The following is a 9,548-nucleotide window of genomic DNA, read 5'->3' as shown; positions in this document are numbered from 1 at the left end:
AATGCGCTTTACACAATTGATGTATGTATGGATTGTGATAAGAGTTGTATGAGCCCCTAATAAAATGATTAAAAAAATAAATAAAAAATAAAACTGTGACAAAGTAAACAACAAAGCTGCGAGAATATAAACAGATAAGCAAGGAAAAAACCCCGAATGACTGATTAGAGCCAAAAGTGAAAGTAATGGGAGAAAGCATTATGCAAAGGTTTTATTTTTGCAAAATAACTCAAAATATAAAAAACAAAGCTAAAACGATGTGATTTATAAGGCTAAAATGAACAGGAGAAGTAAGTTGTGTGAAAGGAAGCAATCTGTTTCACTTTCCTCAGTTCTCTTTCATAATCGGGCTCAGTCCGAAAGAGCTTACATGTCTACAGAGCCTTGGAGTTCAAATCCATTTTACAAATGGAAAATGACAAGTTAAAAGCTTAGGCATAACCAAGTTGTGCAAAGTTAGTCATCCCTCCCTCTCTCCTTCTTTTAAACCAGAACACATATGTTTCACTTGCATTAACAAAAACAACAAAAAGAAGCAAACAGGAACTCTAGGGCATCTTTGTCCAGGAACATGCCATGTTAGCAGTAATTGAGACAATTGTTTCAATGAGCAAACACATTATTAATTAGAAATTTTGTCTAACACTCCACTTCCTCGGGGTGACTAAATTTGTGCTACAAAATGATCCTGGAATTTAACTGTTTTTATATCTTTAAAGATACAGATCGGCAAATCACAATATCAAGTTATCAGAAGAAACACAAATATTTCCTTTAGAGAGTTTCCTAATTTGCTCCCAAACACTGGGAGGAAATCACATCAGTTTGCAGGAAGTCATTTCCCTAGGCCCACAAACAAGTTGCACCCCATATAATTTTAAACATCTTGTTATAAAGTATACTACCACCAGGAGATACAATTGTTACAACTAACACATGCAAAACAAACATTAAAGGAGAATGTAAGAGTCCTACTTCTGGCAAGGACAGGTAATTTCAGACAAACTCCCTGCCAGTACCTACTGGAAATGCTGGCAGAAGGTTACAGGTAGGAGCCCAAAAACGCATAGCAGAGCTGTCAGCAGATGGACAGGTCTGACGGAAAACAAGGTCGCTCCCTGAAATGAGATGGAGGTCCTCAACTTTCACCAGGGATCTAGAAGGGCAATCGAGCCTAAAGTAAGGCAGCCCTCAGAGGGACCGAGGGCAGCCAGCAGAACCATCTCATCTCCAAACAATGTAAGGTGACCTGCAGGCGATGTTTCCTTCTGTCATCCCTAAGGTCACACCCGACAGAACGTAGCGGCAACAGCCTTCAATCCAGTTGGAAGAAGAAATCAAATACTCAAATGATGTCCACATTCCATCTATAATGTATAATATATACCTATATACTCGAGTATAAGCAGATCCAAATATCAGCCGAGGCACCTAATTTTACCACAAAAACTGCATAAACATGTGCTGAAAAACTCGGCTTATACACGAATATATACAGCGTATGTAGACTTCAAAATAAAAAACCAGGTATATCATAGATCCAAATTTGACCAAAAACCAGTGAGGAAACAGTTAACGGAAAGAAGCTCACAGGAGATCCCGATCTCAAAACTACTGCAACTCTTCATGAGAGTGGAATGCCTCATCTTTCTCCTGAAGCTGTTAATTAAACACCATGTGTAGGCACGCTGCGCTGCCACCAGGAGATCCATCCAAATATCGAGGTAATGAACTGACACTTGGGCAGATCTCGACACAAGGAATCCAGGACAGAAAAACCCCTCAGGAACAGTAAGGGGGGTGGCGATGACATGAGGGGAGCGGGAAGGTGTAGAAAGGAGGAACTGATGGCAATGATCGATTTATAACACCCCCCCCACCCCACCGGGGGATGAACAACAGAAACATGGGTGAAGGGAGACACGAGTGGGGTACAACATGAAAATAATAATTTGTGATTTATCAAGGGTCCAAGAGGCTGGCAGAGTGCAGAAGGGAGGGAAAATACAGGGCTCAAGCAGAAAGAGATGTTTTGAAAATGATGATGGCAACATATGTACAAATGTGTTTGATACAATTGATGTATGGATTGTTACAGGAGCTATAAGAACCCCCGATAAAAAATTAATAAAAGCGGGAGGGGGGATCGGGGAGGGAGGGGAAAAATGAGGACCTAATATCGGGGGTTTAAATGGAGAGAAAATGTTTTGAGAAACGATGTACACATGCGCTTTACACAATTGATGTGTGTATGGATTGGGATAACAGTTGTATGAGCCCCTAATAAAATGTTTAAAAAAAATTAATAAAAAATAAAATTTAAAAATTATTGTGGTTAAAAAAAAAGCAAATATATATTTTACAATTAAAATTACCATTGAAATTCCTCCAGATGTAGAACTCAAAGACAATACTAATTTATTAAATTTCTCAAAGATTTTGGAACAATGAATAAACAAGTATTTATTAACTTAATTCATTCAAAAGTCCAATAACTTAATTAAAATAAAATCCTACGGCATTTAAATGAGTTGCTAAAGGAGAAAAAAACCAAAACCTTCCTGAACTCTATTTTCTGATCTTCAATTTCATCACCGACATATACTCGGCCTGGCTAAACATAATTTGCTGTCATGAACCTACACTATCCTTTTCATATCTCACCCTGGTTTACTAGTATTTTCTTTGTCAGAATTTTAAAAGAAGTAATAGATTGTAATTGGGAACTTAAATTCACAAAGTTCTACGTTATACCAAAAAGAAGGCTGGGTAGAAAAATTACACTATATACCATAGCTGATTGGGCAAATATGGAAGATTGTAGGGGCACGGTTGAGGGCACCCTGAAGTCAGTTCTATGACAAATTCAGTCTTAAGGTTTTGTTAAGGAGACTTGGTGACACGGTGCTTAAAGCAATCAGCTGCTAAGCGGAAGGTATCCATTGTTGGAATCTACTAGCTATTCCTGGGGGGAAAGATGTGGTAGTCTGATTCTGTAGCGTTACAGTAGTGGCACCCCTATGGGGCAGTTCTGCTCTGTCCTTTAGGGTCTTTATGAGTTGGAAACAACTTGATGGCTTTGAATTTGGTTTGAGATTGTTCATACATTGTCTTCAACTCATCTACATGATACAAATAAACTACACAATAGAAGTTAAAAGGAGAACCACTTACATAAAACGGTTATTATCAAAGATATGCTGGTTAGTTCTCTCTGTAATAGAGCTTTTGTCAGTTTGTCAAGACTAATTTTCATTTATACTCCTGTTCTTTAGGGAGCTCTGATGACACAGTGGTTTATAAGGTGGACTACTAACTACATGGTCAGCAGTTCAAAACCAGGAGCCACTTCACATAAGGAATGATGAGGCTTTCAAATCAACAAAGACTTAGTCTTGGGATCCATGGCGGTAGCTCTACTCTGTCCTACAGGGTCATTGTGAGTCCGAGTCAACTTGATGGCAGTGAGTTTGGGGTGTATTCTTGTTCTTTAATCTGCCACCTCTTACATTCTTTTCACTTCTTTATGGAAGCAACAGAGTGAAGTTTCTAGAATGCACAATTGGAATTTAAAGAATCAATTCTGTTCTTTTTTAATTTTTACTTTCTTGTGTGTACATTGGGTGAAAGTTTATCCCCTGTATTTCCTAAACCCTTTGAACTTTGTCCTTTGGTAAATGGTGCCCTTTTGATCTCAAATCGTTGATTATTCTAAGGAGCTCATACCTCCCAGTTGTTATTGTTCCTCTTACAGAGTTACCTATTGTTTGACTGAAAACTGAGCAGCAGAGGTGAGTTTTGTTTCAGACCTGAAAGTTGATTAAGGGCCATACATGGGCTTGGAGGTGGGGAAGGGCTCCATCAGTCTCTTGCTACCAGTAAACCTGGTCTTTTGTTGTTATTTGTTCTGTTTGCTTGTTTATTCTGAGTTTAATATTTTTTAAAAAATGAATTCTTAAAAATCCAGATTTATGTTGCATTTGTACTCAAATAGATGCCAAAAGGAACCACTCAGATTTAAAAAACATGAATATTGTATGGTATTGCAAGGCTAAAAACACTCAATATTTAAATGCCACTTCTTTTATTGAAGTCCATTTTGAATTTCATATTAAGTTGTTTCTTATTAGCAATTTAGGATTTTTCTAACATAAATTTAAGACTAAATTCTTGTACCTATGTAAGAAAGTAAACCTCAGGGGGAAAATGAGGAGCTGATACTAAGGGTTCAAGTAGAAAGCAAATGTTGAGAATGAAGATGGCAACAAATGTACAAATGTGCTTGACACAATGTATGGATGTATGGATTGTGATAAGAGTTGTAGAGCCCCCAATACAATGATTTAAAAAAGAAAAAAAGTAAACCTCATGTTTGCAGAATCAGAACACTTGAGCTCGAATATTACCTCATCTTTTGGGATCTAAGTTTCCTCTAAGATCTTTCTAACTTAAATATTTGATGATTCTAGTAATTTATTACTTTCTTAGTTCTGTCACTTCTCATTTATTATCTCATGTCCAAAACAAATACATATCACTTTTTTTATAAGATTCATATCACTCTCTAGTTTATTACCTATGTCAGCTGCAAATGAGTCACTTGTTATCTACTTAAAAAGTAACAGTACAGGCAAATATTTGGTCTGCCACCTTCACTGTGTACTTTTTTCTCGAAAAACAATGATACAATATTTTCCTTTGACTGGGACCATGATGCTCCAGTCCCACTTCCAGGAGAAGACTAGTTTTGAATTATGTATGTTATACAAGTGTTAGTTCTTTGTCTTTTACCCAGCATTCTTTATAATCAAGAGAACACTCTGGTCAGCATTAAAGGTGTAATATAAGGAAATAAAAGAAAGCAAATTAGTCTCCACATGAAGACTGAACTTCAACTTTAGAAATGTAGTGCTTTTAGCTGAGTTAGCTAGATGTCAACATAGTCAATTGTGACTTACTTACATTAAACGAGGTAAGGGGAAGAGAGGGAGAGATGAGGCATAAGGTGCCTTTGGGAGCTTATTATACCTAACACTCACATATTCATCACAATATTACACATAATAGCAACAGGATGAATACAACCCTACAGTCCAACAAGAGACAGATGGATGGATGGATGGATGGATGGATGGATGGATGGATGGATGGATAAACCAACCAAGGCCCACACATATATATATTCATATGAACCATTAAAGAATGATGATGAATTTGTGCCATACCTCACAACATGGATGAACCTGGAGGATATCAATTTGAGGGAACAAAGACAAATATCGTATGAAACTGCTGCTGTAACAATTTGAGAGAAAAGCTGGATACACAAAAACAGTCTTTGATGTTATCAGGAACAGTAGCAGAAGGAAGGAGAGAGTAGATGTGTATTAATTTGGGTGAAGGGAAGGAGGTACACAATAAGGAGAGGTGCATGCAATATGACCAAGGCATTGGAAAGCACTGGGCAGTAGTGAAGAATAAAGGGCAGCAGTGGTAAATCTTACAACACACACCACAATGTTATAACTGTAACAACCTTGAGGCTTCCTCACCCCCCACTACCATGACCCCAGTGCTGCTTCCCAGTTCAGACTAGACCGGAACATGTACACAGGTATAGAAAGGGAAGGGAGCTCAGGACACATAGAATCCAGGAACAGGAGTGGGAACAGTGATACCAGAAGGGTAGGGGGAAGAACAACAGAAAACATGGGGGAAGGGAGACAGCGGTTGGTGTAAGAGATGAAAATAATAACAATGTACAATCTATCAAGGGGTTGGGGGGTGGGAAGAGCTGATACCAAGGGCTAAATAGAAAGTAAATGTCTAGAAAAGAATGTGGGCAACATATGAACAAACATGCCTGATTCAATTGATGTATGGATTGTGATAAGAGTTGTATGAGCCCCCAATAAAATGTTTAAAATAAATAAAAACTGTAATAACAACTAACTAACAAGAAGAGACATGAGTAGATACACATTTACGCTGACTAGGTCTGTGATGGCCTATGGGAGTACACTCACAAGCTTACATAGGTTTGGCAGAATATATTTCTAGAGGGGTATTGGTAAGTGCTTCAAACACATCCAGATGGATAGTAGAGTATATGGAGAACAAAGTTATGCCTACCTTTTTAGTCACCACCAAACACCTTGAGGAGCATCTACATCAATTGGAATGGCAGTAAACAATGGCAATGTTCTACTTTGGTGAGTAGAAACTGGCCTTCAAAGCTTGATACAACTACTGTTTTCTTCCCGGCAAAGCAACAACGATAAAACAAAGACTAAAGAAAACCATCAGGTAGGTATACCTAGGTCCTGGGACAGGAGCTTCGGAGTGGGTAGGTTTTGAGGAACTTCTCTTGTTGGCTAAAACCCTCACCCCCATTCCAAGCCTCGACCACCAATCCCATCATGGAATTCACCGACACCCGCTCCAGCTTGCAGTCCGACCTGGACTTCCGCGCAGACTGCGGCTCGGTGCTTCCATTGCTGGGGGTTCAGGACACGGTCACCTGTGCTCGCTGCAGCTTTTCCACCAACGTGCGGGATTTCGAAGGGCAGGTCGTGAAGACATCAGTAGTCTTCCACCAACTGGGCACTGCCCTGCCCACGTCGGTGGAGGAGGGGCCAGAGTTCCAGGGACCAGTGACTGACAGACGCTGCTCTCCATGTGGTCACGAGGGAACGGCGTACCACACCAGGCAGAAGAGTTCGGCAGCAGACCGTCTTTTACACCTGTACCCACCGCAGGTTCCAGGAAAAGGAAGACTCTTGATCTTTTTTCTGAGCTGCTCCCTCTTCTCTTCCCTGGAGAGTGAAGAATATCGGACCCCGAGATGCACCGTGTTGCAACATCTTGTTCCCAGAACGAGAATCAGGGCTGCACGTGAGGACTGCCGTCACGCCAAAGTACCCCACCCTAGTTAAGTCCCCTATTAAAGCTGCATTTCTCTCAGAAAAAGAAAAGAAAACTATCAGGGCAAAGGACTACGACTACATGAACCACGGCGTCCAACTAGCCTGAGACAGAAGAATTAGATGGTGCCTACCTACCACTACCACTTGGCTCTGACTGTGGTCACAATAAAAGGTTCTGGGCCAAGGAGGAGACAAATGTAGAACAAAATTCAAAATCCTTTTTGAAAAACTAAGCATACTGATTTGATAGAGATTGATGGGACCCCTACACCAGCGGTTCTCACCCTGTGAGTCGCAACAACTTTGAGGGTCGAACGACCCTTTCACAGGGGTCACCTAAGACCATCGGAAAACATATCTCCGATGGTCTTAGGAACCGAGACACTGCTCCTCTATCCGTCTCCAGGCGTTCCACCCACATGCAGATACGTCCACATACGAGTACCCAGGTGAAGACTGTTACCCAGGCTACACCATGCTTCAATACAAACGTTCATTTACTTGTAATTAGAAATAAATATTTCGCAATATATAATGACATATTGTTTTGTGATTAATCACTATGCTTTAATTCTGTTCAATTTTTAATAATGAAAATACATCCTAAAACAAAAATGTAAAAAGAGAAAAGAAAATACATCCTGCATATCAGATATTTACAATATGACTCATAACAGTAGCAAAATTAGAGTTATGAAGTAGCAACGAAAATAATTTTATAGTTGAAGTCACCACAAATGAAATTGTATTAAAGGGTCGAGGCATGATGAAGGTTGAGAACCACTGCCCTAGACTATGGCCCTTAGACATGTGTCAAATCTGGAAGTCAACCCAATCCTAGAGATCCCCTTTCAACCAGACAACAGACAAGCCTGTCAAATGAACACTAAAACTATGAGGCACATGTTCCTCAGGGTAATCCCATGAAATCAAAGTGGCAGCTTTTGTCTACCAAAATTCAGAAGGCAAGAAAGGACAGGAAGATGAGCAAATGGAAATGGAAAACCCAGGGTGGAAGCAATAGTGCTATTACATCCGAAGGATTGCCACTAATGTCACAAAACCAAACCCGTATCAACTGCTGAATTGCTCCATAAACCTTCTCTCAAATGTTCAACAAGCAAAAAAAAGGGGGGGGGGAGGGTATTAGTGTTTATACTCAAATAGGACACTAATATAAGACTTTTCTAGCTACCTTGTCCTAACTTAAAAAACAGAACAAAACAAAAAGGCTTTACTGCAAAGAATGTGGTAAATGACAGGTAAGCTCTAGGAAAATTTAGAGCAGAAAATTACTTTTACTCACGGAAGGAGATTACATGGGAATATTTAAGCATATTTTATTCTAATACTGAAAATAAGAGAAGATGAACCTAAGTATAGAAGCAAGTAGCTTATGTCAGACACACAAAACTAAGTAGAGCATAGTTTTAAAAAGTTCGTAGAAAAAGCCTCTTATGAAAAAATTGTACAGAGATTTCAAAGTTACTTTTTTGCATTAAAATAAATGTAGACAGCTTTTTATAATATGTCTAAAAAAGATCAGGTTTGAGGCACTAAAACAGTTAATACATCAGTTTCAATAAAACCTCCACCAGAGTAACATGAAGAAGCAGCCATCTAGCTGGGAAGCAAGAAAGCCCACATGGACAGAGCACACCAGCCTACGTGATCATGAGGTGTCGATGGGAATCAGGTATCAGAAGACCCAGAACAAACAATCATATCAATGCAAATGGGGGGTGGGAGGTAGAGTGGAGACCCAAAGCCCATTAGTAGACAATTGGACATCTCCTCATGGAAGGGTCACAAGGAGGGACGAGCCAGCCAGGGTGCAGTATAGCACCATGAAATATACAACATTCCTCTAGTTCTGTAATGCCACCAGAGCATGTACACTGGTACAGATAAAGCTCTCGATACATGGAATCCAGGACAGATAAACCCCCAGGAACAATCATGGGAGTAGCAATACCATGAGGGTGGGGGGAAAGTGGGGGGAGAAGGGGGAGAATGGGGGAACCACTGCAATGACCGATGTATAATTTCCCTCCTTCCCCAGGGGGACGAACACCAAACCGTGGGTGAAGGGAGACAGTGAGCAGCGTAAAATATAAAAATAATAATAATTTATAAGTTATCAGGGGTCCAAGGGCTCAAACAGAAAGAAAATATTCTGAAGCATTTCTTGCAAGAACTGGCAACAGGTGATGAAATGTGGCTTTACCAGTACAAGCCTGAAGACAAAGCTCAATCAAAGCAATGGCTTGTAAAAAGAAGTAGTTCAGTCAAAGCAAAGTTCAGGAACAAAGCCCATAACAAGAGTTTCTGGGGGTATGCAAGGCATTTTTTTCTTGCTGAGTTACTGAGAGGCCAAAGAACAATAACCTCTGCTTATTCTAAGAGTATTTGAGGATGTTAGTCAAAGCTGAAGTAGAAACACTATGGCCACAACGGAGCTCCTGCTCATTCCTGTCATCACGGAAGGGCCCTTTCCCAGGGTTTGCAAGGGAATCATTAGGCATCCACCTTACAAGCCCCAATTTGGTTCCTTATGATTTTTTTAAAATTTCTTTTTGTTTCCTACTCTTAAATAACTTTTCTTCAGTTAATAACGTTAAA

At 39.8% G+C, this 9,548-nt stretch overlaps 1 protein-coding gene and 1 pseudogene across 1 annotated transcript in view; one reads left to right on the top strand and one right to left on the bottom strand.

Moving 5' to 3' along the window:
• Positions 1–9,548, bottom strand: part of CNST (consortin, connexin sorting protein) — an 87,125-nt gene that overhangs the window by 65,778 nt on the left and 11,799 nt on the right. The gene's annotated exons all lie outside the window — the stretch shown is intronic.
• LOC105978380 lies at positions 6,420–6,783 on the top strand (annotated as a pseudogene).

Source organism: Echinops telfairi, unplaced genomic scaffold (assembly GCF_000313985.2).
Source record: "Echinops telfairi isolate 266 unplaced genomic scaffold, ASM31398v2 ScPeMD7_7424;HRSCAF=8462, whole genome shotgun sequence".
In the NCBI taxonomy this organism is placed as follows: Eukaryota; Metazoa; Chordata; class Mammalia; order Afrosoricida; family Tenrecidae; genus Echinops; species Echinops telfairi.
This window is presented reverse-complemented; position numbering and strand designations above follow the sequence as displayed.